The sequence below is a fragment of the Lepidochelys kempii genome, chromosome 12 (assembly GCF_965140285.1).
Source record: "Lepidochelys kempii isolate rLepKem1 chromosome 12, rLepKem1.hap1, whole genome shotgun sequence".
NCBI lineage: Eukaryota > Metazoa > Chordata > Testudines > Cheloniidae > Lepidochelys > Lepidochelys kempii.
Window position 1 is genome coordinate 3,017,792 of NC_136391.1, and position 26,810 is coordinate 3,044,601.

Here is a 26,810-nt window from a genome sequence, read left to right on the forward strand (position 1 = left end):
GGGTAGTGATCAATGGCTCCGTGTCTAGTTGGCAGCCGGTATCAAGTGGAGTGCCCCAAGGGTCGGTCCTGGGGCCGGTTTTGTTCAACATCTTCATAAATGATCTGGAGGATGGTGTGGATTGCACTCTCAGCAAATTTGCGGATGATATTAAACTAAGAGGAGTGGTAGATACACTGGAGAGCAGGGATAGGATACAGAAGGACCTAGACAAATTGGAGGATTGGGCCAAAAGAAATCTGATGAGGTTCAATAAGGATAAGTGCAGGGTCCTGCACTTAGAATGGAAGAATACAATGCACCGCTACAGACTAGGGACCGAATGGCTAGGCAGCAGTTCTGCGTAAAAGGACCTAGGGGTTACAGTCGACGAGAAGCTGGATATGAGTCAGCAGTGTGCCCTTGTTGCCAAGAAGGCCAATGGCATTTTGGGATGTATAAGTAGGGGCATAGCGAGCAGATCGAGGGACGTGATCGTTCCCCTCTATTCAACATTGGTGAGGCCTCATCTGGAGTACTGTGTCCAGTTTTGGGCCCCACACTACAAGAAGGATGTGGATAAATAGGAGAGAGTCCAGCGAAGGGCAACAAAAATGATTAGGGGTCTAGAACACATGAGTTATGAGGAGAGGCTGAGGGAGCTGGGATTGTTTAGCCTGCAGAAGAGAAGAATGAGGGGGGATTTGATAGCTGCTTTCAACTACCTGAAAGGGGGTTCCAAAGAGGATGGCTCTAGACTGTTCTCAATGGTAGCAGATGACAGAACGAGGAGTAAGGGTCTCAAGTTGCAGTGGGGGAGGTTTAGATTGGATATTAGGAAAAACTTTTTCACTAAGAGGGTGGTGAAACACTGGAATGCGTTACCTAGGGAGGTGGTAGAATCTCCTTCCTTAGAGGTTTTTAAGGTCAGGCTTGACAAAGCCCTGGCTGGGATGATTTAACTGGGAATTGGTCCTGCTTCGAGCAGGGGGTTGGACTAGATGACCTTCAGGGGTCCCTTCCAACCCTGATATTCTATGATTCTCTATGTTTGCCCACCCCTGTGCTAGCCACCGTACAGACACAGAACAAAGCTGTCCCTGCCACAAACGTGAGAGGTGGGCCATTTTGGGGGGGCGGAAGAAGTGCAGTGGTAACCTGTGGGTTATTCTAGGAAGCCCATACTCTGCTCTTCCTCCAGCCTTCTTCCTCTTCTCCCATCACAGAAAGCATGTCTGAGGTCGTGAGGGCCAGGAATTTGGGGCATTTTCCAGTCAGTGCCTCAGCTGTCCGCATGCAAGCCCCCAAGGGCAGAGCGAGCTCTCCGTATCAGACCGGCTCTCCTCCCAGCACAGCAGGAAATGTCTCATGTGCAACTCGGAGCAATCACTCCAAAAGTATTCATGACTAACGGGATTCCTGCAGCCCTAAGGCGCTGTCAGACACAGAGCTGAGGAACAGAGTTCATCAGCAAGAGGGTGACCAGTGCACTGCGCGGCCCGGGGGAGTCAAAGCCTTTGAAGGCAAGGCCGTCTTCGGCTGCCTCTTGCTCCCCCACCCCCTAATCTATTTAACTCTGCCGCGCGGGGGGTGCCGCTGCATGCCAGATGCTGGATAGCAGAGAGCCATGCTGTGGGGCATGCACAGCTGCGGGCCCACACCTATGCTCCCCCCACAAGACAGGTCAGTGGACCCAGGAAGCTGGCGTCAGGCTGCTGCACTGGGTGGACTGAAAGCATCCATGCTTAACGCTGCGAGAACCCCTTTGCCTTGTCCTCACTGCTCCCGGATACTGGCTACATTCAGACAGCCCAGCCCACAATGGCTCCTGGGGACCATTGACAAGACAGGGCTAACCGCGCCAAACCTGAGCAGCACAGTGGTTCAGTAGTTCATACCATCCTGTGGGCTCAATCCTTATCCCAGCACCTGGACCCAAAAGCTAGACGGGCCCCCGAGAAGACGCAAGGATGCATAGTCCTGTGACCCCTTTATGAGAGGAGAGCAAGCACAGAATGATCCGAGTAGCCACAAACCCTCCACTCCACATCCTGCAAGCGCTGCCATGCAGGGATCCCCTGGGGAGGCGAGCGGCTTGCAGCCCACACGTTCATCAAACCCCACTGGCATGCAGATCCATTTCTTCCCCAGGTGACCCATACTACTGTGCCATGGAGTAAGCACTGCTCAGCTTGCTGGGCACCTGAGTCTGTTTCCCCCAAGCCCAGGAGCGTGTGGGAAAGTGCTCATTGCAGCAGTATTTATAATTCAAGCAGCAAAAATGCTCTTAAGTGGATTAGGAAAATGCAAAAGGACAAACACACAAGCAAGCTGCAGAGCAACAGGAAGTGGCTCTAATCACCTCCTGTCCCTTCTGGATGGCAGAGGCCCAAAGCGGGATCACCCAGCAGCCAGAGAGACCCCAGAAGGAAGTTATGTGCCTGGGGACAAGTCATGGAACGACAGAGTTTGTGAAAGTTCCCAACAAGGTAGGGCAGAGGGTGAACCCAGCTACCCCAAAGCATGCTGAAGCCCAGGGCTTGGCTGCTCGTTCCCACACTTGGGAGCCCTGGGCAGAGACACAGAACTGCAGAAGCTGGCTCCTCTCCACAAGACAGTCTGCAGTGCCAGGTTTCCCCTTCCCAGAACCTGCAACTTGCTGAGAGCACCCAGTGCCGCTCAGGGGACTTTGTCCTCAGAGGTCCCGCGGAAGGCCCCTCTCCAGGACCAGCAGCGACAGGCACCAAATCCAGGGAGACAGGCTTGCCAGCTGCTCCACTAGAAGCTGAGTATTCCAGGGGCGAAGGGGAATTCGGGCACTCCCCGCCACCGGCTCTGGCATGCTGCAGTTGCCTGGATGGGTTAGGTTACACTCTGTCCTGCACTCTCCTCTCTTCGGCTGAGAGAAACATGGATCAGGCTGAGTCAAGGTCTGACAATGGCCCCCCAGCCTGGAGCTGGGGAATCAGCCTCCCAGTCAGGGGGAGAGGGGAAGGATTAGGAATGGAGACACACACCCTGCACTGGCCCGAGACAATACCCTGCAGGGACTGTTCTTGCCCTGCCTCCCGGGGAACAGCCAGCTAGACCCAATGGCACTTTCCTGTCCCTGCCCTCTGAGGACACGGCCAGCTAAGCCAGCTGTCAGAGGCAGCATTGGCTTTCTCCTGGAGGGCTTGGGCAAGGGCAGCCAAAGCTGCCCCCTGTGACGCTTCAAAGCAAACCAGCCCCTCCAGCCTGACGCCCAGCACTCCGGCCCCCACCGAGGAGACAGGCAGCGTTCAAAGGTTCCGATTCCTGCACCCGTCAGCTCCCCACACCTGGGCCTGCCTTGGCATGGGGTGAGGTGAGCTCTTGAGGTTCCTCCCAACCCGACCTCTCTCTGATTGCTGCGATTCTGTGACTGGTTACAGGGCCGGCTGCAGCACTGCAGCCTGGGGGCGGCTGCCCGGCCTTCCACCCAGAGCACGCAGCCACTTCCAACACAGGGTGGGGGGGAAGAGTAGATGAGGCAGGCCCTAAATGGCAAATGGGTGAAAACTCTTTGGGCCTTCAAGCTTTAATAGCCAGAGCCCGCACGTTGGATGCCCTCTGCAAGTGCCCTCCTGCGCGTCAATGAGAAGTAATGCCCGCCAAGGACATAGATGCCAGAAAACACAAAAGCAAAAGGCCTTCAAAGCGATCACTAATCGGTTCAGAGGCTGCCCAGAAACACACAGCCTGCATCACCAAATTCCCCTCATAACTTACAAAGCTTCTATTAATACAACCAAGGGGAAGGAAGGAAGGAAAAGAGAACCCAGTGTGTTATCTTGTCTGGCCTGGGCAAGTGCCATCTAGTTTAAGGAAGACTCACCCACCGGCCTCCAAACCTAGCCCCAAATGGGAGGCGAAGGCCCAGATCCTGCGCCTACCTGCATCACAGTACAGCTGGAGCCCTTAACTTGGGGATACACTTAAAAGTGAGCTGCAAAGGTAAACCCCCATACATTTATATACACACACACACACTTTGATTTTTGTCTGGCAGGTTCTCGCATCTTGATTTTTGTCCTTATAAATATCAGAGTGTCAAGCAAGGCTGGTCTTTCCTTTTTCACTGGAAAACTCAAATGTGGCCTGGGAGTTCAGGTAACCCTTTAACAAAGGGGCTGGGATGCTGACTCCTTAGCAAGGAGAGCTTGGGTCACAGGTTTTCAAAGAGGCGGAATAAAGATCACTTTCCATCTCACTTAATTGGATTCTCCTTCCATGGACACCCTGATGTCCTAAACCACCCAGCTCTCCAGTCAACCACAGAGTCAAAGAATTTCAGGGTTGGAAGGGACCTCAGGAGGTCATCTAGTCCAACCCCCTGCTCAAAGGAGGACCGATCCCCAATTAAATCATCCCAGCCAGAGCTTTGTCAAGCCTCACCTTAAAAACTTCTAAGGAAGGAGATTCCACCACCACCCTAGGTAACGCATTCCAGTGCTTCACCACCCTCCCAGTGAAAAAGAGTTTTCTAATATCCAATCTAGACCTCCCCCACTGCAACTTGAGACCATTACTCCTTGTTCTATCATCTGCTACCACTGAGAACAGTCTAGAGACATCCTCTTTGGAACCCCCTTTCAGGTAGTTGAAAGCAGCTATCAAACCCCCCTCATTCTTCTCTTCTGCAGACTAAACAATCCCAGTTCCCTCAGCCTCTCCTCATAACTCATGTGTTCCAGTCCCCTCGTATTTTTTTGTTGCCCTCCACTGGACTCTTTCCAATTTTTCCACATCCTTCTTGTAGCGTGGGGCCCAAAACTGGACACAGTACTCCAGAGGAGGCCTCACCAATGTCGAATAGAGAGGAACGATCACCTCCCTCGATCTGCTGGCAATACCCCTACTTATACACCCCAAAATGCCATTGGCCTTCTTGGCAAGAAGGGCACACTGTTGACTCATATCCAGCTTCTCGTCCACCGTAACCCCTAGGTCCTTTGCTGCTGAACTGCTGCCTAGCCACTCGGTCCCTAGTCTGTAGCGATGCACGGGATTTTTCCGTCCTAAGTGCAGGACTCTGCACTGTTCCTTGTTCAACCTCATCAGATTTCTTTTGGCCCAATCCTCTAATTTCTCTAGGTCCCTCTGTATCCTATCCCTACCCTCCAGCATATCTTCCACTCCTCCCAGTTTAGTGTCATCTACAAATTTGCTGAGGGTGCAATCCACGCTGTCCTCCAGATCATTAATGAAGATATTGGACAAAACTGGCCCCAGGACCGACCCTTGGGGCACACCGTTTGATACCAGCTGCCAACTAGACTTGGAGCCATTGATCACTACCCATTGAGCCCGACGATCTATCCACCTTATAGTCCATTCATCCAGCCCATACTTCTTTAACTTGCTGGCAAGAATACTGTGGGAGACCGTATCGAAAGCTTTGCTAAAGTCAAGGAGTAACACGTCCACTGCTTTCCCCTCATCCACAGAGCCAGTTATCTCGTCATAGAAGGCAATTAGATTAGTCAGGCATGACTTGCCCTTGGTGAATCCATCTGACTATTCCTGATCACTTCCCTCTCCTCCAAGTGCTTCAGAATTGATTCCTTGAGGACATGCTCCATGATTTTTCCAGGGACTGAGGTGAGGCTGACTGGCCTGTAGTTCCCAGGATCCTCCTCCTTCCCTTTTTTAAAGATGGCCACTACATTAGCCTTTTTCCAGTCATCTGGGACCTTGCCCAATCGCCATGAGTTTTCAGAGATAATGGCCAATGGCTCTGCAATCACATCCGCCAACTCCTTTAGCACTCTCAGACACAGCGCATCCAGCCCCACGGACTTGTGCCCGTCCAGCTTTTCTAAACAGTCCCAAACCACTTCTTTCTTCACAGAGGGCTGGTCACCTCCTCCCCATGCTGTGCTGCCCAGTGCAGTAGTCTGGGAGCTGACCTTGTTTGTGAAGACAGAGGCAAAAAAAGCATTGAGTACATTAGCTTTTTCCACATCCTCTGTCACTAGGTTGCCTCCCTCATTCAGTAAGGGGCCCACACTTTCCTTGACTTTCTTCTTGTTGCTAATACCTGAAGAAACCCTTCTTGTTATTCTTACCATCTCTTGCTAGCTGCAACTCCAAGTAGGATTTAGCCTTCCTGATTTCACTCCTGCGCAATATTTTTATACTCTTCCCTGGTCATTTGTCCAATCTTGCACTTCTTGTCAGATTCTTTTTTGTGTTTAAGATCAGCAAGGATTTCACTATGAAGCCAAGCTGGTGGCCTGCCATATTTACTATTCTTTCGACACATCAGGATGGTTTGTTCCTTGAACCTCAATAAGGATTCTTTAATATACAGCCAGCTCTCCTGGACTCCTTTCCCCCTCATGTTATTCTCCCAGGTGATCCTGCCCATCAGTTCCCTGAGGGAGTCAAAGTCTGCTTTTTTGAAGTCCAGGGTCCTTATTGTGCTGCTCTCCTTTCTTCCCTGTGTCAGGATCCTGAACTCGACCATCTCATGGTCACTGCCTCCCAGGTTCCCATCCATTTTTGCTTCCATGTCCCCCGCGATAACTCACTCACTCTCTAACACACACACTAAAGCATTTAGTTTGGCAAACACCAGAAGCCCCTTTTGAGCTCTCTGTAGTTATCATAAAATGGGGGAAAGCAGCACAGGCCTAATTACTTTCTCTGTGCAGGTCCCCTTTCAAGAGGGTTCTCACAGTAGCTGCTTTCAGCTCTCAAGGGCCATGAAAATGCTTCTTGGTAATTTAAGAATGAGGAACCCCTCAGCTGATCTTGCTGGCACACACAAGCACAGAGAACTCGAGGTCACAGCCCTGAATTTCAGAAACATCCCATCACTGCAATAGCTTTACTGTCAAACCAAACCTATCCGCTGCATACTTTCCTCTCTGGCTGGACTCTTCTGTGCCATGCCTTAGCTACCAGCAAAGGATTAAACAGGCCCAGCATCAAAAGCAAGCCAGGGAGGGTGGGGAGGCGGGCAGGCAAGCTGCAAGGAGCCGAAACCTTTCATCTGTAAATTACAGCCTACCAAGCTGAGGAAACTCGTCCAGCACCAGCCTCTGAAACCCACACTGGTTATTACCCAAATAATGCAACTCGCTGGACACAGAGTCCCGCAGGCAGCGAGGAAATCAAAGCCAATTGGCACCCAGAGCGCTCCCTGGGAGCTGGAGCCTGATCACTCCTTTCCAAAGGAGGTTACAATTACTCGGCAACGACAGGGAAAATGACCATGGCCCAGTGTCCCCCGGGCCCGAGTGCCCCCCTCCATGCAGGGGTGTGCCCCCCATAGAAGGATGAGGGTCCCCGTGGGCCCCCCCATAGAAGGATGAGGGGGGAGGGTCCCCGTGGGCCCCCCCATAGAAGGATGAGGGGGGAGGGTCCCCCCGTGCGCCCCCCCATAGAAGGATGAGGGTCCCCGTGGGCCCCCCCATAGAAGGATGAGGGGGGAGGGTCCCCGTGGGCCCCCCCACAGAGGGGTGCGGGGAGGGTGGAGAGGGGACTGGGCAGCGGCCGCGGGAGCAGTGCCCAGCGCCGCCAGCGAGCCCGGCCGCTCCCCCCAGGCCCGGCCCGGGACCCCCGCAAGCCCGGCCCGGCACTTACATGGCTGCAGCAGCCGCTCGCTCCCCGCCCGGCGGCCAGGCCCGAGCAGCGCGGCCCGCAGCCACCGCCTCCTCCAGCCCCTGGGCGGGGCCCGCGGCAGCGACTCCCGCCCCCGGCCCGGCCCACGCCGGGCCCGGGCTTCAGCGGGCCGCGGGCCGGAGCTGCGCTCGGCCCCCCGCGCAGCCCCCCACCCTGTCCGGGGGGCTCTGATCTTCCTGCCCCGCCCGCTGGGGCGCAGCGACCCCAGGCCAGGCCCCCCTGGGCCGCGGCGTGTCCGTGGGGCGGGGGCCAGGGCCCGATTCCTTCACAGGATCCGTGGGGCCGCGGCGTGTCCGTGGGGCGGGGGCCAGGGCCCGATTCCTTCACAGGATCCGTGGGGCTGTGGCACGTCCGTGGGGCAGAGGCCAGGGCCCGATTCCTTCACAAGATCCGTGGGGCTGCAGCACGTCCGTGGGGCGGGGGCCAGGGCCCAATTCCTTCACAGGATCCATGGGGCTGCGGCACGTCCGTGGGGCAGGGGCCAGGGCCCGATTCCTTCACAGGATCCATGGGGCTGTGGCACGTCCGTGGGGCGGGGGCCAGGGCCCGATTCCTTCACAGGATCCGTGGGGCTGCGGCACGTCCGTGGGGCGGGGGCCAGGGCCCGATTCCTTCACAGGATCCGTGGGGCTGCGGCACGTCCGTGGGGCGGGGGCCAGGGCCCGATTCCTTCACAGGATCCGTGGGGCCGCGGCGTGTCCGTGGGGCGGGGGCCAGGGCCCGATTCCTTCACAGGATCCATGGGGCTGCGGCACGTCCGTGGGGCGGGGGCCAGGGCCCGATTCCTTCACAGGATCCGTGGGGCTGCGGCACGTCCGTGGGGCGGGGGCCAGGGCCCGATTCCTTCACAGGATCCGTGGGGCTGCGGCACGTCCGTGGGGCGGGGGCCAGGGCCCGATTCCTTCACAGGATCCGTGGGGCTGTAGCACGTCCGTGGGGCGGGGCTCACTCAGACCCTGACGCCTGCACAGGATGCTCAGGGACACGGTGTGTCCAGCGGGCAGAGGTCAGCTCCTCACCCCCTGCACAAGACCTTCGGTAACGTGGCACCCAATGAGTTCAAGTTACCACTGTATCAAACCCATCTGCCCCATTACTGCAGTTAAACTGGCCTATGCCCAAGGGCCTGGGGCATTGACTTGCCCTCCCTTATCACTGCATAACCTGGGGGCAGGCATACCAGTGCTAAAACCCCCCGCCCCCAGCGCAGGGCAGGCCTCACCGCAAAGGAAAGCAGCCATTCCAGTGCCAACATGGGCCTGGACTCGGGGGTGGGTAATGGAGTGAGTGGACGCCCTACCTCTGTCTTTCCTAGGGTCTAAGTGGGATCTGGGATCTGATCTGAATATAGCTGGTGTATCTGAGACCCAAACTACCACAGTGCAGCCAGTCCAACCCCACTCCCACCCCAGCCAGGCCTGCAAACCTGTGACCGGCAAGGGCCAGAGCCAAGAGTGAGTTATGGAGGTTTCCCCTTATGAGGGATAAGTATACCTCATCTCTGCTCCAGCCGCTATTTATAGAACTGGCCTCAAACGGTTCACTTTGTTGTTATTACATCTACTGCTGTCTGATTTCCACGTTCCATCGCCCTGCCGGCTCCCCACCCCCATACAGCCTGAAAGGCCAGCACCCATCAGCAGGAGGAATTGCAATATTTCATTTTGATTGACAGGAGATGTCACTATAGCGAGGACGGAAAGACATGTGCGTCTGACCCATCGACTCATGTCCGTCGATGCTCCGGGCCAAGTACATGCACGCAGTGGGCAGCGCAGGCAAGAGAAGATGCCCCCGCCTTGCCAGGAAGACTGGTTGCATGGCAGAGCTAACGCAGCTCAGACTGAAGAGGTGGGCAGGGCCAGGGATGAGACCTTACGAAGCAGCTGGGCACACTGGAGAGAGAAATCATTCAGAGTGCATTGAAATCAGTGCTCCCACACCCCTTCCAGTGGAAGCCACGCCTTCTACGAATAGCTCCCTGTGTCAGACGCTGGGCTTAACTTCCCTGGACAGAACACCCAGCTCCCCCACCCTCTGGGGGTCTTCTCACCTGGCCAGGCAGCCCTGGGTGAGTGGGTTCTAGCCCAAGGCCCGTCAGAAACTCGCCCCGGCTAAGGGACAGAGAGCGGTGCGTTCCACAGCCAGAGAGGAGCAGTGGGGGAGGAGCGGCGATGGACGGGGCTGCTGGTTTGTGAAGCAGAATGGAAACTGGGAATCACTCGGGGCAAGTCTACACTGAACCAACCTACATTAAATCAATGTACAGCAACCGCAGGCATTACTGTGGTGGTTCATGTCCACACGACACCCCATCTGTCGGTGGTGCGTGTCCTCACCAGGAGTGCTTCCACCAATTTAACTGGGTAGGCACTGACAGCTGGAGCCCCCAGCCCTGGGGCTGACAGCCCGAGCTGCCCCCCATGCATGGGACTCACAGCTCTGGCTGTCAGCCCTGGGAGCAGCCAACAGGCGCTGTAGGTAATGCAGTGTCTGCAGACACCGTGCTGCCCTAACTACACCGACCTGAGCATTACGCCTCTCGCGAAGGTGGAGTTTTGACCTTGGTGTAGTGGGTGACTTACATGGGCAGGAACAAAAGTTACCTTACATTGACCTAACTCTGTAGTGTAGACCAGGTCTCAGTCTCCCCTGCCCAGAAATCCTATCCCCGAAATGCCATCAGGTGTAAGTGCAGTGCGCCATGCCCCACCCCTTCCTTCATTGCTGCCTTACTGTCAGGAACTGAACAAACCCAGAGCACCTGCTCTCCCAGAGCCCTGGGATTTGTAGCAATGTCCCTACAGTGGAACTCGTCAGGTCGCTGTGAATGCTGCTTGCCTGCAGTGATTTTTGCTGATCAGAACAGGAGCTAGATACAGTAACAACAAAGTGCATGTTCTCCGACCAACACGAGGGCTCCTGAGTGGGAAGGGACAAGTTCTGCAATGGAGGCTTCAGTGCAGCATTGCTTCCAATACAAACATAGAATCATAGAATATCAGGGTTGGAAGGGACCTCAGGAGGTCATCTAGTCCGATCCCCTGCTCAGAGCAGGACCAATCCCCAATTTTTGCCCCAGATCCCTAAATGGCCCCCTCAAGGATTGAACTCACGATCCTGGGTTTAGCAGGCCAATACTCAAACCACTGACAGCACCTTGCATCCCTAAGCACTTTGCAAGCCGTCTGCATACATCAGCACTGAAATGCAGCACCTCTGGGGCAGAAAGACACTGCACACAACACAGCAGAGGGAGAGGAAGAGGGACTTGCCCAGGGGCCCTGAGGCAAACCCCTATTTGGGCAGAAAGTGCTGGGAGGTTTGCAATGGCTGTGCAAGCAGACCTTAATCTTGCTGTTTTAAAGGGTCTTAAACTGCCTCAACTCAGCGTCCTCCCTTCAGCCTGGATGGTGCTGCACCAGTGATCTCCCTCCCAGTCCTTCCTGCCTCAAGGGCTGCTGTGCTGGCTGCTGCCTCCTCTCTTGCATGCAATGTAGCCGCAGTGGATGAAAAGCTCTGTGGGGCTTGAAGCCCGTCTCTCTTTCCAACAGAATGATATTACCTCACCCACTGGATCTTCCTCTCTTGGTCACTATGCTACGGTGCGGCGCACCATACAGGGCCCCGGGTTAGTCCCATAGGGTTGCAGCTGGCTCCGTTGCATAAGGAGAGAGGCAGTGCATTGGGACCCTGCGCCTCACAGCAGAAGGGAGACGTTGGAAAATGAGCTGGGAAGAGGGTGATCAGCGCCCTGGCCCATTCTCAGGAAATGGACAAAATGATGATTTCATTAGCCTGCCTGCTGAGAGGCTGAGCCCCAGCCACCCTCCGCCCACGCACTGCCCCACCAGCTCCCAGACATGCCCACTATCGGGTTTAAGGATCGTCCCAAAGGTGGTAGGTGGCTGAGTAGGGACTAAGGCCAAGATCCGCAGAAACATGTAGGCGTCTACCTCCCACTGACATTAATAGAGCTATGAGGATCTAGGACCAAGCTCAGCAGCTTCCGAGCAGAATGGGCATGATAGTCAGATTCACACTCACTCACTATCTGGGAAAGAACCACACTGGCCCCACCGGGATCACAGAAGCAAACACTGTGCCAACATGATGCTCCAAGCAGGACCAAAAGCCAGACAGCATCTGTGCCACTCACACAGATCTCTAATGTCTCTCTAATGTGCTGGATATGGCTCCTTCAGAGCTAAGCGATGGGGCGCAAATATTCACCTGGAGCACATTGCTGTGTCTCGTTTCCAGGGCTCCCCCCTGAAGACTGGTCCTTGGTGTGCAGCGATCACCAATCTCTCTAGCTCCCCCCCCGCCCCGCTCCAGACGTAGCCCTCTCTCCCTGGCACAATGCCCTTAGCACCAATTCAGAGCTAGGGTGCAACCCCTGTTGGATTCTTTCCATGGGAATCCACAAGGGCCTGCAGGCCATGGGAAGGACAGTGGCTTTGCTTGCTCAGAGCCAGATCTTGTGTCCGAAGAAGCTCTGGGCAGCTGTCGGCACCCTTCATGCCTGTGTGTGCCGGGAGCAATTCTGCATGAAGAGCCCCTGTGAGTGCTCAGGACTGAGCCATTGGATGGCAAGCCCATTACTCTCTGGCATAGCAGCATGGCCAAGGCCTCTCCTATGGATTTCTGGATAGCCCCTCATTAGGAGAATAGTTGAGCTACCAGGTACTGAAGGGGTTAAACTTTGCCCCAGGAAGCAGGATTGGTTGATGCATCAGAGGCCAGGTGGGAGTCCCAAAGCCTCCCACTCCCAAGAGGGTTAACACCCACAGGGGAAAGGGCTAGTCTGGACCACAGGGGCGTAGCCATGGGTGGGCCCAAATCGGAGCCTCGGGCAGAGCCAATGTCCGAATGGCTGTGGATAAGGAAGAGCGGGTGGCTCTTGGCCGATGTGCGGAACACCATGGCCTCTGCCCAGCGCTCTAAACTTCTCCTGGCTGACTGCCTGCCCCTGACCTAGCTCAAATCGTGCCTGCCCATGGGGCTTCAGGGATCGCTCCTCTCCCCGCCCCCAGCTCCCTGCACACAGGTCCCTTTTCTGCACCCAGCTACGCTGTTACACTCCTGACCCTGGCATTCAAATACATGATGCAATAATACATAACATGCAATATCAATTATTTGATGTCACATTAGACCCTTGGGCATTGCTTATCCATCATAAGTTGGGGCCCAGCCAACTTTCCACTCCTAGCTCTGCCACTGCCATGTAATATTTCCACCCTGGCATCTGCCTACCCCACCCTGCCTGCTGGCCATGGTTGGCTGCTGCCCCCAGACAGCAGGCAGGGGAAGGGCGGGTGATAAAACAAAGAAAGGAGAACTCAAGGTTGAAGGAAACGGCTCCCTGCTATTACTCACTGGGCCCAGGGCAGCTGCAGCCGCGGCCTCATTCCCTCCACTCACCCTGCCAAGGTCCCGTTCTGACTCTGGTTCACAGACTGGGGTCCTGCCCTGATCACTCTTAAGACAGACCCTGTGCTGAACTCACTAGGGTCCATGGTCATGAGCCCCCGAGGGCCCCTAAACCCCCAGGAGCCCAGCTATGTGGCAGCCCTATTCCATGCAGTGTCCTTACAATTCATAGAATCATAGAATATCAGAGTTAGAAGGGACCTCAAGAGGTCATCCCCTGCTCAAAGCAGGGCCAATCCCCAATTTTTGCCCCAGATCCCTAAATGGCCCCCTTAAGGATTAAACCCTGGGTTTAGCAGGCCAATGCTCAAACCACTGAGCTATCCCTGGAGAATGTGTGTTAATTCCACCCAACCAAGTCATGCCACGCGCCTACAAGCAGGAACTGATTGAGCCTTGGCAGACAGGCCACTTGACAGCAAGGCCAATATGGGCAGGAAGTGAAGTGATGTGCCTGAGGCCACATGGTCACAAGTCAGGAGCCCCACTGCACTGGTCCCGCTGTTAATCCCACAATGTGACTCTCCAGTGACTTTCAGGGAAAAGCACCAATTGCAGGCGTGCAGCAGTGCCAGACAAGGTGTGCACCACTCGCACGCCTCCAGCACAAGCACGCAGTCTGTCCGTCTCCAGAGAAGGAGGGCTCCGCCCCACCCCCATCACGTGCTGCAGCTTTCAGGAGCCCATGCTGCGGGTGTGCGGATAATTATCATTCCCTCCTGCTGGGGCATGTGGCAGGATGAGTCACACGCTTCTCCTGTATCGCTGCCTTGCGATACAGCCAGTGTTTAGGGGGAAGGCACGTGCAGCCACACAAGCCAGGCAGCTTCTTCCTCCCAGAAGACTCTTCCTGCTGTGGGGCAATTATAATAGTTACAGATGCAAAGTGACAACCTGATCTCGTTCCTTTTCCATCTTTCCCAGAAATGTTGGCAGAAGCACACGGGGTTCAGAGCTGGAGCTGCCCTTTTTCCCAGTCAGGAAGCTTTCTCTGCTTCCAATCCCTTTTAACAAGGCTCTAACCAAAGAGAAGCAAGAATCCAGATTATCCAGCTCTGTAGGCAGGGCATCCGGGGCTCTTCCTGTCCTTGAATAGCATATTCCTCTTTGATCAGAGGGAGCAGGCCTGGCCTAGGAAGCTGTAGACCAGTTCATCTAAGGTTCTAAAGTCCCCAAGATTGCCGATGGCTGCAGGGCTCTCCAGCAGACTGTAAATTGAAGGCTAGCATGGAGATTCCCACTCAGATTAATGGAAGACACTCCAGCCACACCAAATGCATCAGATAGGTCTCCTGGATTTGATTGGCAGGGATGAAAGTCCAAGCCAGCAAAGAATATTCCTGCAAGCCACATGTTAAGGAGAAGTGGCTGAGATGCCAGCTGCTGGCACAGAAATCTGGTGCCAGCCTTTCACAGCTGATATGTATGAGCTAATGAAACCAGTAAGTCAGACCCCATCTACAGAAACCCCATCGGCTTATCAGGTCACCTGGATCCTTGTGCCCACCTAGAACGGCTTCCGAGGACAGTCTCTTGGAGTGCTTCTTTGCTATTGGTTCTCCATTGCTCATAGTGCCTCCCCCAGCCATGCGGAGTGGGTGCTGTGCTCCCTCTCTGACAGCAGTTTGTTACCTTGAAACATTCCCCGGCTGGACTCTGTAGAGGTCAAAGTCCCTGGCCTGTTCTCCTGGGGGAATAAAGGAGACAGTGACCCCTACTGAGATCCAGAAGAAGCAGCCAGGTCACTCTGCCCACTCCCCTCCAACCCTATCTTTTAATTGTTTGTTTCTGCCCCTATCTGAGTCCAGGACTGAGGCCTGGAGAGACTCCGCTGATCCAGGTCCTCTGCCAAGAAAGATGTTTGATTTGAGCCTTCTGATGGGGGAACAGAAAACAAAGAGAAACTCTTTGGCGCACCCCCAGGAGGACACAGGCCTGTCAGCTGGGAGCGTGTCTGCTGAGAGCCAGCACAATAGCTCGCTGGCATATCGCAGGCCCTGGGACCGATCAATGTTCTAGGATGCTATGCAGCGCCGACAGAGCTGGCTAAGCTTTAAAGGGTAACTTTATACTGCAATAATAAACAGGAGTGGTCACATTCCTCCCCAGTGTCACTCCACAGGCGCCCATGGAGCGACACCAGAGAGAAATTTGGCCCCAGGAGCTTGAGCTCAAGGGCCAGGCTCCGGTCTCTGAGCAGTGGGGTAAGATCGGGAGTGGCTACTTTGCAGTCAGTGGGGTGGAATCTGGCTGACGGACCCACGTCTTCGCGCCCAGTCATTTCTGTGCATGTGCGAGCGACACAGTCTGCTCTGTTTGCTTGTGCTGCGGTGACCAGTGCAGTGCAGACAGGTCCCCGCGGGCCTTCGGCCAGCAGCATGCATCTGCGCTAAGGCTCCTGCAATGGTGCATTTGGTTAGGAGAGTAAAAACTGCTACCTACAAATAAAAGTATAGGAGCCGGCCTTGTTGCTGGGACTCCGATAACTCTGGCTGCGCTGGGACTCAGAGCAGGGGCGGCTGCCTACGGAATGGGACGCCCAATGGCTTCAAATAGCTGGACATGAAAAGCCAAGATCTTCCTGGAGCCGAGCATCTCCACTGGTAAGGGACAGTAGCTCAACTCAGCTGCACAGCTCTCCATGCCGACTGGCCTGTCGGGCAGATCCATTGGCCTCCCCTCCCACAATGATACGAGATCCCAGTGGTGGAGCTGGGGCTGAGCCTCAGACCCTTTCTCTTCAGTGAGTGGAGGCAGGCAGGGGACTCCCTCAAGAAACAGGGGGGAATGGAGCCTGGTCCAGCCCTTCCCAGATGGATGGACAGACCTTGAGCTGCAGGGCCTTGGAGAGTGAGGGAAGAAGGCTTTGGGTGCAGAGAAGTCCATTCATCAACAGCAAAGAGAGGCTTTCTGGGAACTCCAGAGCTCACGTCTCTTCCCCCCCACCCCAGCCAAACTGTCCAGCTGCAGGTTGGCGGAGGCTGCGAGCTCAGTGTGCAGCGGAGAGCTGACAGGAGCGGCTGGGGAGGACTTGCCAGGCAGACACCGCTAGCAAGGAACGGGCGAGCGACAGGCGAAGGCTGCCCCAGCCACAGCTCCTCTCAGCTCCGACCGCGCCAGCTGGGCCAGGCTCATCACCCGACAACAGGGGAAACACATGGGCCAGAGAGCCCCTGACCGTGGGAGGCGAATGGCTTTTGGCATCCCGGGCACTGCCCAGCAGGGCTCTCCAGCAGGCTAGCGCAGACCTCACCTGCCCTACCCCATGACACATTCCGCCCTCCTCCCTCCTGGGGGAAACCCCCCGAGACGGTAGGTAATTTACCCTCCTCCAAGAACAGGCTGGCTAGCACAGGGGCACACATTGGGTCGGGTCGGCAGGGGTTTCAGCATAAAGACCCCCCGAGAGGCCAGGCGCTGACTGGCTGGAATCCAGAAGCAGTCCAGCCACACAATAGCAGCTAGTGGCTTAGGCCCCCTCTCTCCCCGGCCTTTGGCTGCTCCGCCCCAAGTGGGGCCAGTGAAAGGGACTTGGGTGGGTCATGGAGCTGGTGACAAACCAGGGGCTTTGACACCAGGTGGCCAGTTCATCTCCAGCCCGGGGCAGCAGTGCCAGTGAATTAGCGACCGCTCTGTGCTCTGGCATCTCTCGGCAGCAAGCATCCCTGGCAGTCAGCACCCACTGCTCCCACCCAGGCTTAGGCCAGTCCCAGCACAAGGCCAAGGAGCAAAACAGCCGGGGAGCCTGGCTCTCCACGCACGCCAGGGATGTCTCCCAGCTCAGAACGCTTGCACTGGTAGGGAAGCAATATTGCCCCTGACCACACGGTCTCAAGCAGGAGGTCGACCTCCCAGGCTTTCCACCCAGGGCTGATCCTGCAGCTTTGCATTGCTGCTGAGGTCTGCACAAGCAGCATGGAAATACTTGGGCTGGGAAGAAGCTACGCGTAGAATGGATCATGCATGTCCAATTGCCCTCCTGGCCTTTGAGGTGAAGGGCCCGCAGGGCAAGGCTGAGCTACATTGGCAGAGAAATGCAGATTTGTTCCCTGGCTCCTCTCAGCCTCCCTCCCTTCTGGGATATCTCAAGTGGGCCCTGCCAGAGCGTGCTCCTACCCACATCCCCTGGCCCTCCAGAAACCATCCCTGGGCTGCTGTCCTGTGAGGCCCCCAGCACTCCTGCCGAGAAGCCCACCTCTTTCCAAGCTGTGCCTAGAGACCATCTCTTGGTGCTCTATACCATGGATTGCCTCACCCTCACATCCCTGACCCCAAGCAGTGGAACATGCTACCACCCCTGGAGAGTGAGGCACCTCGTGGGACAGCCCTGATTCACCTCCGGTCCCACGGCGATATTAGTTGGTGGCTCCTGCACAGAGCCGTGAGCACGGGCACATGTCTGGGGCAGTTCACAGACACCTCTGATACACGCCTCTTCCGTGGGGAGCAGCCCCTGGGGCATGGCCAGCTGGATGCAGCCCCCTCTTCCAGCTCCTCCCACTGAGCTTCTGGCTGAACTTTCCCCCACACCTAGTCCTCTCCACAGTCACTGTCCGTGGCCATACAAAGTCAGGGGAATGCCTTAACAATCTCCTCCGGGCACTGGCCAAAATGGCTACCCACCAGCCCCAGATGAGGACACTCGCTGGGGAGATGCTGTGCAACTGGGAGGCCTACTTCCATGCCCAGGATATCTCATGCATCCAGGCAGAGTGCTCTGGGCAGCATCCACAGACTACATGGCCTCTTTCGCCAAGCAGCAGGGGCATCCAGGGTTCTCTGCCCAGTGAGCCCCTCCGATTCCTTCATTTTAAACCTTGGACACCCCTGCCACTCCTGTTCCCATCTGAGCCTTCCTTGTCCCACAGAATCAGCTGGTTTTCTAGGCTCTGTGGCCCTTCCTCGCTGGAGGGCAGCCTTGTGTCCTCGGCCCATCCTCCCAGAATTCACACGGGCAGACCGAATGACTGAACACTACTACTAAAGGGACAGGTGAGGGGCATGCTCTGGGCCAGCATCTCCCAACTGAGCAGGCCAGTGGCTGCCAGTGGCCAGCCAAAGAAACTCATTCTCCTCAGACAAGTTTCCCTAGCAGTTAGGCTGCACTTTGAGCTCCGCCCCTGCAGGGAAGATGGATAGAGGTGTCCTTCGTACAGGGCTCAAGCCATGCATTGGCACCTGGTATTCCACTTGCTGGAGCCAACAGTCCATGCTGAGGTTTCCCAAGAAAACAGTTCAGAAAACTTGTATTTTTGCACTCAATTAACTAGCAGAGCTTAGGGAAGGTGCTTTCATCTCCCGCCTCCTTCCTGCTTCTGTTTGCTTTATCTACAAAGCGGCACTTAAACCTTCCACGGGCTTTGGACCTGGGCTTGACCCATCTATTTAGAGGTGCCAGGGCTCATCCCTGGCAAGCCCTAGCACAAATTAAGCACGGAGGGAGATCCCCTCATCCAGGCAGGCTAAGTACAGTTCTGCTGCCCTTTTCTCATACAATAAGGATAACAACATTTCATGACCCCACATTTAATACTTAAGTGATTTGTAACCCAACACCAGCCAAAATTGATCACTTGGGCAGCACAGCTCTGTCTGCCGGATACCTAGGTAGAGTAAGTGAGTTTGTGTAAATACAATCTGGTCCTGAAGCCTTTTCAGGCACCCCTGGCTCATCACTAGCTGTCAGAGGAGAGCTCATTCAGACCTTGCTTATAAATAATAATTTGAAATTATTAGGTAGGCCAATATAGCCGAAACAAATGTGCCACCATTGACAAAAATAACAGCTGTATGAGGAAGCTAGTCTTTGCTCAGACTTTTCATGCTCTCTCAGGTACAAGTATTTTCTCATACACTTTATCTGCTTTTAAAGTGTGTATTAATGTTTCCATTTCAATTCAAATTTTCAACCAATGACTAAATTGGCAGCACTGCACGTAACTGGGGGGAGGGTGTTGGGAAAATTCAGGGGAGGTGTACACCCCCCCGGGGGGGGCATCTAGGGAAATCTCTGGAGCTGGCCAGAGAACTGGACTATGCTGTCGTGACTGCACCCCAGAATGCTAGATTTGTGACCGGGAAACATATATAAACATACGTTTCCTAGTAGGCCAAGATTTTTAAAATGCATTATTTGCCAAGGTTCTTATCTCACATCATCGCTGTCTCAAAAGGTCACTATATGGGGAGTTTCTGTACTAAACTTTTTTATTATTATACTTATTTTTTTATGTAAGAACGGCCATATTGGGTCAGACCAATGGTCCATCTAGCTCTGTCATAAATATAAAGGGAAGGGTAACCACCTTTCTGTATACAGTGCTATAAAATCCCTCCTGGCCAGAGGCAACCTCCTGTTACCTGTAAACGGTTAAGAAGCTCAGCTAACCTGGCTGGCACCTGACCCAAAGGACCAATAAGGGGACAAGATACTTTCAAATCTTGGGGGGAGGCTTTTGTTGTGCTCTAAAGGAATTGGCGGCTGTGATTGTAGAGCCATTGGCCATTATCTTTGAAAACTCGTGGCGAACGGGGGAAGTCCCAGATGACTGGAAAAAGGCTAATGTAGTGCCAATCTTTAAAAAAGGGAAGAAGGAGGATCCAGGGAACTACAGGCCAGTCAGCCTCACTTCAGTCCCCGGAAAAATCATGGAGCAGGTCCTCAAAGAATCAATCCTGAAGCACTTACACGAGAGGAAAGTGATCAGGAACAGTCAGCATGGATTCACCAAGGGAAGGTCATGCCTGACTAATCTAATCGCCTTCTATGATGAGATTACTGGTTCTGTGGATGAAGGGAAAGCAGTGGATGTATTGTTTCTTGACTTTAGCAAAGCTTTTGACACGGTCTCCCATAGTATTCTTGTCAGCAAGTTAAAGAAGTATGGGCTGGATGAATGCACTATAAGGTGGGTAGAAAGTTGGCTAGATTGTCGGGCTCAACGGGTAGTGATCAATGGCTCCACGTCTAGTTGGCAGCCGGTGTCAAGTGGAGTGCCCCGGGGTCGGTCCTGGGGCCGGTTTTGTTCAATATCTTCATAAATGATCTGGAGGATGGTGTGGATTGCACTCTCAGCAAATTTGCGGATGATACTAAACTGGGAGGATACGCTGGAGGGCAGGGATAGGATACAGAGGGACCTAGACAAATTGGAGGATTGGGCCAAAAGAAATCTGATGAGGTTCAATAAGGATAAGTGCAGGGTCCTGCACTTGGGACGGAAGAACCCAATGCACAGCTACAGACTAGGGACCGAATGGCTAGGCAGCAGTTCTGCGGAAAAGGACCTAGGGGTGACAGTGGACGAGAAGCTGGATATGAGTCAGCAGTGTGCCCTTGTTGCCAAGAAGGCCAATGGCATTTTGGGATGTATAAGTAGGGGCATAGCGAGCAGATCGAGGGACGTGATCGTCCCCCTCTATTCGACATTGGTGAGGCCTCATCTGGAGTACTGTGTCCAGTTTTGGGCCCCACGCTACAAGAAGGATGTGGATAAATTGGAAAGAGTCCAGCGAAGGGCAACAAAAATGATTAGGGGTCTGGAACACATGACTTATGAGGAGAGGCTGAGGGAACTGGGATTGTTTAGTCTGCAGAAGAGAAGAATGAGGGGGGATTTGATAGCTGCTTTCAACTACCTGAGAGGTGGTTCCAGAGAGGATGGTTCTAAACTATTCTCAGTGGTAGAAGAGGACAGGACAAGGAGTAATGGTCTCAAGTTGCAGTGGGGGAGGTTTAGGTTGGATATTAGGAAAAACTTTTTCACTAGGAGGGTGGTGAAACACTGGAATGCGTTACCTAGGGAGGTGGTAGAATCTCCTTCCTTAGAAGTTTTTAAGGTCAGGCTTGACAAAGCCCTGGCTGGGATGATTTAATTGGGGATTGGTCCTGCTTTTGAGCAGGGGGTTGGACTAGATGACCTCCTGAGGTCCCTTCCAACCCTGATATTCTATGATTCTATGATTCTTTGTTTACGTGGTTGTTCTCCCTTGGGACTGAGAGAGGCCAGACAGAAATCCATCTTCTCCAACCCATCCTAATCCAAGTCTCCAATATTGCAACCAGTAGAGGTGAGCCAAGCAAGGCGGATTAGTTTATCTTTTGGTTTATGTGAATTTTCCCTGTTTTAAGAGGGAGCTTTATTCCCATTTTCTGTGACTTTAAGGTTTGCCCAGAGGGGGATCCTCTGTGTTTTGAATCTGGATACCCTGTAAAGTATTTTCCATCCTGATTTTACAGAGATGATTTTTACCTTTCCTTTTTTTAAAATAAAATCCTTCTTTTAAGAACCTGACTGATTTTTCCATGGTTCCAAGATCCAGGGGTTTGGGTCTTTGATCATTTTGTAACCAATCGGTTCGGATATTATTCTCAAGCCTCCCCAGGAAAGGGGGTGTGTAAGGCTTGGGGGGATATTTTGGGGGAAGACGTCTCCAAGTGGGTTCTTTCCCTGTTCTTTGTTTAACATGTTTGGTGGTGGCAGCGTACCCGGCTTTAATCTAAGCTGATAGAAATAAGCTCAGGGGGCTTTCATGCGGGTCCCCACATCTGCACCCTAGAGTTCAGAGTGGGGAAGGAACCCTGACAAGCTCAGTATTCTGTCTTCCGATAGTGACTATTCCAGGAGCTTCAGAGGGAATGAACAGAACAGGGAATCATCGAGTGATCCATCCCGTTGTCCACTCCCAACTTCTGGCAAACAGATGCTAGGAACACTCAGAGCATGGTGTTGCATCCCTGCCCATCCTGACTAATAGCCATTGATGGACCTAACCTCCATGAACTTACCTAGTTCTTTTTTGAACCCTGGTATAATTTTGGCCTTCACAACATCCCTGGCAAAACGTTCCATGGGTGACTGTGTGTTGTGTGAAGAAATACTTCCTTTTGTTTGTTTTAAACTTGCTGCCTATTAATTTAATTAGGTGACCCCTGTTTCTTGTGTTATGTGAAGGGGTAAATAACACTTCCCGATTCACTTTCTCCACACCAGTCAAGATTTTATAAGCCTCTAGCATATCACCTCTTAGTAATTTCTTTTCCAAGCTGAAAAGTCCCAGTCTTTTTAATCTCTCCTCGTACGGAAGCCGTTCCACATCCCTCATCATTTTGGTTGCCCTTCTCTGTGCTTCTTCCGATTCCAATATATCTTTTTTGAGATGGAGTGACCAGAACTGCCTGCAGTATTCAAGATGTGGGCATATCATGAATTTATATAGTAAAAGTGGAGGAACTTGGTTTGCCAGACTGATCAGCTAAGCCAATACTGACAACCTATATGAAAAGGCTGCAAAACACCATGCCTCTGGACTGCAACAACGTGCAAAAAGCCTTATAAGCCAGTCACTGTCAAAGCCAATTTTTGGAGAACTTAATGAGGCTGTTAAGAATGATGGAGACACAACTCAGTTTAGACAACGAAGAGTCCTTGTGGCACCTTAGAGACAAACAAATTTATTTGGGCATAAGCTTTCGTGGGCTAAAACCCACTTCATCAGATGCATGGAGTGGAAAATACAGTAGAGAGGTATAAATACACAGCATTTATTGAAAAGATGGGAGCTGCCTTACCAAGTGTGGGGGGTCAGTGCTAACGAGCCAATTCAATTAAGTTAGAAGTGGGCTATTCTCAACAGTTGACAAGAAGGGGTGGAAATCACTTTTGTAGTGCTAATGAGGCCAATGTGATCAAGATGGCCCATTTCAAACAGTTAACAAGAAGGTGTGAATATCAGCAGGGAGAAATTAGTTTTTGTAGTGACCCATCCACTCCCAGTCTTTATTCAGGCCTAATTAGATGATGTGCAGTTTGCAAATTAATTCCAAATCTGCAGTTTCTCGTTGGAGTCTTTCTGAAGTTTTGTTGTTGAAGAATTGCCACTTTTAAGTCTGTTATTGAGTGTCCAGGGAGATTGAAGTGTTCTCCTACTGGTTTTTGAATGTTATAATTCTTGATGTCAGATTTGTGTCCATTTATTCTTTTGCATAGAGACTGTCCGGTTTGACCAATGTACATGGCAGAGGGGCATTCCTGGCACATGATGGCATATATCACATTGGTAGATGTGCAGGTGAACGAGCCCCTGATGGTGTGGCTGATGTGGTTAGGTCCTATGATGGTCCTATCTCGGGGCTTCTCCTTCTGCCCCCCCCCCCCCATGAACAGGATACAGTTCTGCAGTGACCTAGAATCCTACTTTCGACGTCTCCAACTCAAGGAATATTTCCAACACACCACTGAAGAGCATACTAACCCACAGAGGCCTTCCTACCAACGCTACGAAAAGAAGGATTCTGCGTGGACTCCTCCTGAAGGTTGAAACAGCAGACTGGACTTCTACATAGAGTGCTTCTGCCAACGTGCACGGGCTGAAATAGTGGAAAAGCAGCATCACTTGCCCCACAACCTCAGCCATACAGAGCACAACGCCAGCCACAGCCTCAGAAATAACTCTAACATCATAATCAAAATGGCTGACAAAGGAGATGCTGTTGTCATCATTAATAGGTTGGAATACGAACAAGAGGCTGCTAGGCAGCTCTCCAACACCACTTTCTACAGGCCATTACCCTCTGATCCCACTGAGGATTACCAAAAGAAACTACACCGTCTGCTCAAGAAACTCTCTCAAGAAGCACAGGAACAAATCTACACAGACACACCCCTAGAGCCCCAACCAGGAGTATTCTATCTGCTACCCAAGATCCATAAACCTGGAAATCCTGGACACGCCATTATCTCAGGCACTGGCACCCTGACAGCAGGATTGTCTGGCTATGTAGACTCTGTCCTCAGGCCTTACACTACCAGCACTCCCAGCTATCTTCGAGACATCACTGACTTCCTGAGGAAACTACAATCCATCAGTGATCTTCCTGAAAACACCATCCTGGCCACTATGGATGTAGAAGCCCCCTACACCAACATTCCACATAAAGATGGACTACAGGCCGTCAGGAACAGTATCCCTGATAATGTCACGGCAAACCTGGTGGCTGAACTTTGTGACTTTGTCCTTACCCATAACTATTTCACATTTGGGGACAATGTATACCTTCAAATCAGCAGCACTGCTATGGGTACCTGCATGGCCCCACAGTATGGCCACATTTTTATGGCTGACTTAGAACAACGCTTCCTCGGCTCTCATCCCCTAACGCCCCTACTCTACTTGCGCTATATTGATGACATCTTCATCATTCAGACCCATGGAAAAGAAGCCCTTGAAGAATTCCACCATGATTTCAACAATTTCAATCCCACCATCAACCTCAGCCTGGACCAGTCCACACAAGAGATCCACTTTCTAGACACTACAGTGCAAATAAGCAATGATCACATAAACACCACCCTATACCGGAAACCTACTGACCGCTATACTTACCTACATGCCTCCAGCTTTCATCCACACCACATCACACGATCCATTGTCTACAGCCAAGCTCTAAGATACAACTGTATTTGCTCCAATTCCCCAGACAGAGACAAACAGCTACAGGATCTCTATCAAATGTTCTTAAAACTACAATACCCACCTGCTGAAGTGAAGAAACAGATTGACAGAGCTAGAAGGGCTGAAGACTATCGCCATTCTCTCTCTTGTAAATCTACTGTTGAAACCACTTGGGTCATTAAACAATGTCATCCAGGCTTTTGCTACAACAGTAGTAGATCTTTGTCTACCCTTGGAGCAATCCGAGAGCTATCCACTGAAAAGCGTACGGGAAGAAGCAAAGAATTCAGTCCAGAAGTTGACTAATGAAGGTATTTATATTGACTCCTTAAGTGAAGATGACAAGAAGTGTTTGTTAAGCCAGCTGAAAAAGTATACAGACTTGATTCTTACAAATCTACAGTAGAAATTTCTGGATTCTACTCGACCTCTACGTAGCTTTTACAGATGCCTGTTCTATAAAACACCGACAGTTGAGTGGGGCGAGGCACTGCCAGCCATGGGGCTGCCATGTGCTCAGGACAGAGTAGAGAATTTTGAACACAGAGTGGAATATCATAGGACAAACAAATGAAGATTTGACTTCAACTTCTTTTTTATCATCACTAGTGGCTCGACCCGATCTTTGTGCTGTTTCCTGGGATGAAAGAAGTAGGAATTCATCTCTTGCGGCTCCCAGTCACAACAGCTACAGCCAAGCGTTCTTTTTCATCACTGAATAGAATTTTGTGTTTTGAAAGAAGTCGCCTTCTGCCTGATCATGAGCATAATCATGAAGGACTGGAAGTAATGGACACACAAGAAGACACCAAAATTACAGGAAGAAACCAAGAAGGTTGTAGCTATTGTACTCCTGTTCTTTTTGTAGTACAGGGAGTAGCCAACTTTAATTTTTGTGATGATTTTAAAACTTGAGTTAAATCTAATAAAATAGTCATGAAACATTTTTCAGTTTTTAATATGGTGCCATACAGCCCACCTTTGCCCTCACAGTCTCAACCCTTGTCGGCCCTCACCTGCCCTGAATAGTACACACACACAATTTCAATTCCTGGGGAAAACACTGGCCAGCTCCAGGCAGCGAGCGATCAGAGCATTTCTGTGCTGAGATGACAGGCAGAAGACCTGGGCCTCAAGCAGGGCCTTGAGCTGCAGACCCCAGCCCCATATCTAGGGGGGAGGGATAGCTCAGTGGTTTGCGCATTGGCCTGCTAAACTCAGGGTTGTGAGTTCAATCCTTGAGAGGGCCATTTAGGGATTGGGGGAAAAAATTGGGGATTGGTCCTGCTTTGAGCAGGGGGTTGGACTAGATGACTCCTGAGGTCCCTTCCAACCCTGATATTCTATGAACCAGTCCCCTCTTTCCAAACCCAAACCCATTCTAATGTCTGAATATAAATCAGCAGGCAGCCACATCCAAACAGTTTGTGCAGTACTGGTCGCCATGTCCCTGCAGGAGGTTCAGAGAAGGGTAACAAGTGTGATCAAGAGTCCAGAAAAGCTCTCCTATGAAGACAGGTTGAAGAGACTAGGATGGTTATCTAAGGCTTTGTCTACACTGCCGCGCCACTAAAAGGTGCGTAGTGTAGCTGCTGATGGTTGGCGGGAGAGAGCTCTTCCGCCAACAAAAAACTTCCACCTCCCATGAGCGGCAGAGCGCTCCTGTCAACAAAGCGCTGTTCACATGGGTGTTTGTCAGTAAAACTTTTGTCATTCGGGGCAGGGGGTGATTTAACACCCCTGAATGACAAAAGTTTTGCCGACGAAGTTCCAGTAAAGACAAAGCCTTAGAAATGAGAAGAGGGGCCACAATGGAATCCGAAAAATGCTGACTGGAATAGAGGAAGTAGATGGGGAGCAGCTATTCTCCCAGTCTCAGAACAAGGGTGTATTCAATGAAATTGAAAGGTAGGAAATTCAAACATCAATAAAAGGAAATCTCCCTGCCCTCAACACGTAATTAGCCAGTGGAACTCACTGCCACATGAAGTCATTGCAGCCAGGAACTTAACGAGAATCGAAATAGGACTGAGGCATTGATACAGCTAATACAACTAGCCAGGGTGATCATACGTAACGATGACAGAGGATATTGACCCTCCTGCTTCATGGCTTGAGCCAATCTCTGTCCACTAGAGATGAGGAGGGGTCCATGTGTGATGTGGATTATTCAGCACCTCCTATTGTGGGGTTTTTACACCTTCCCCTGCAGCAGCTGGTGCCAGTCCCGGCTGGAGATAGGATACTAGGCTGCACCCAGGATCTGACCCAGTCTGGCAGCTCCTATGTGC

General features: G+C 52.6%; 1 protein-coding gene across 3 annotated transcripts in view; it reads right to left on the bottom strand.

Moving 5' to 3' along the window:
- Nucleotides 1-26,810, bottom strand: part of RIPOR1 (RHO family interacting cell polarization regulator 1) — a 118,238-nt gene that overhangs the window by 84,636 nt on the left and 6,792 nt on the right. Inside the window, exon 1 of one of the 3 annotated variants that reach the window (XM_073307141.2) lies at nucleotides 7,591-7,668. The exons of the other annotated variants lie outside the window; for them this stretch is intronic. The gene's annotated coding sequence lies outside the window, so the exon portion shown is untranslated. Of the gene's footprint in view, nucleotides 1-7,590; nucleotides 7,669-26,810 lie in introns of those variants that run through there. 3 annotated transcript variants of the gene reach the window in all.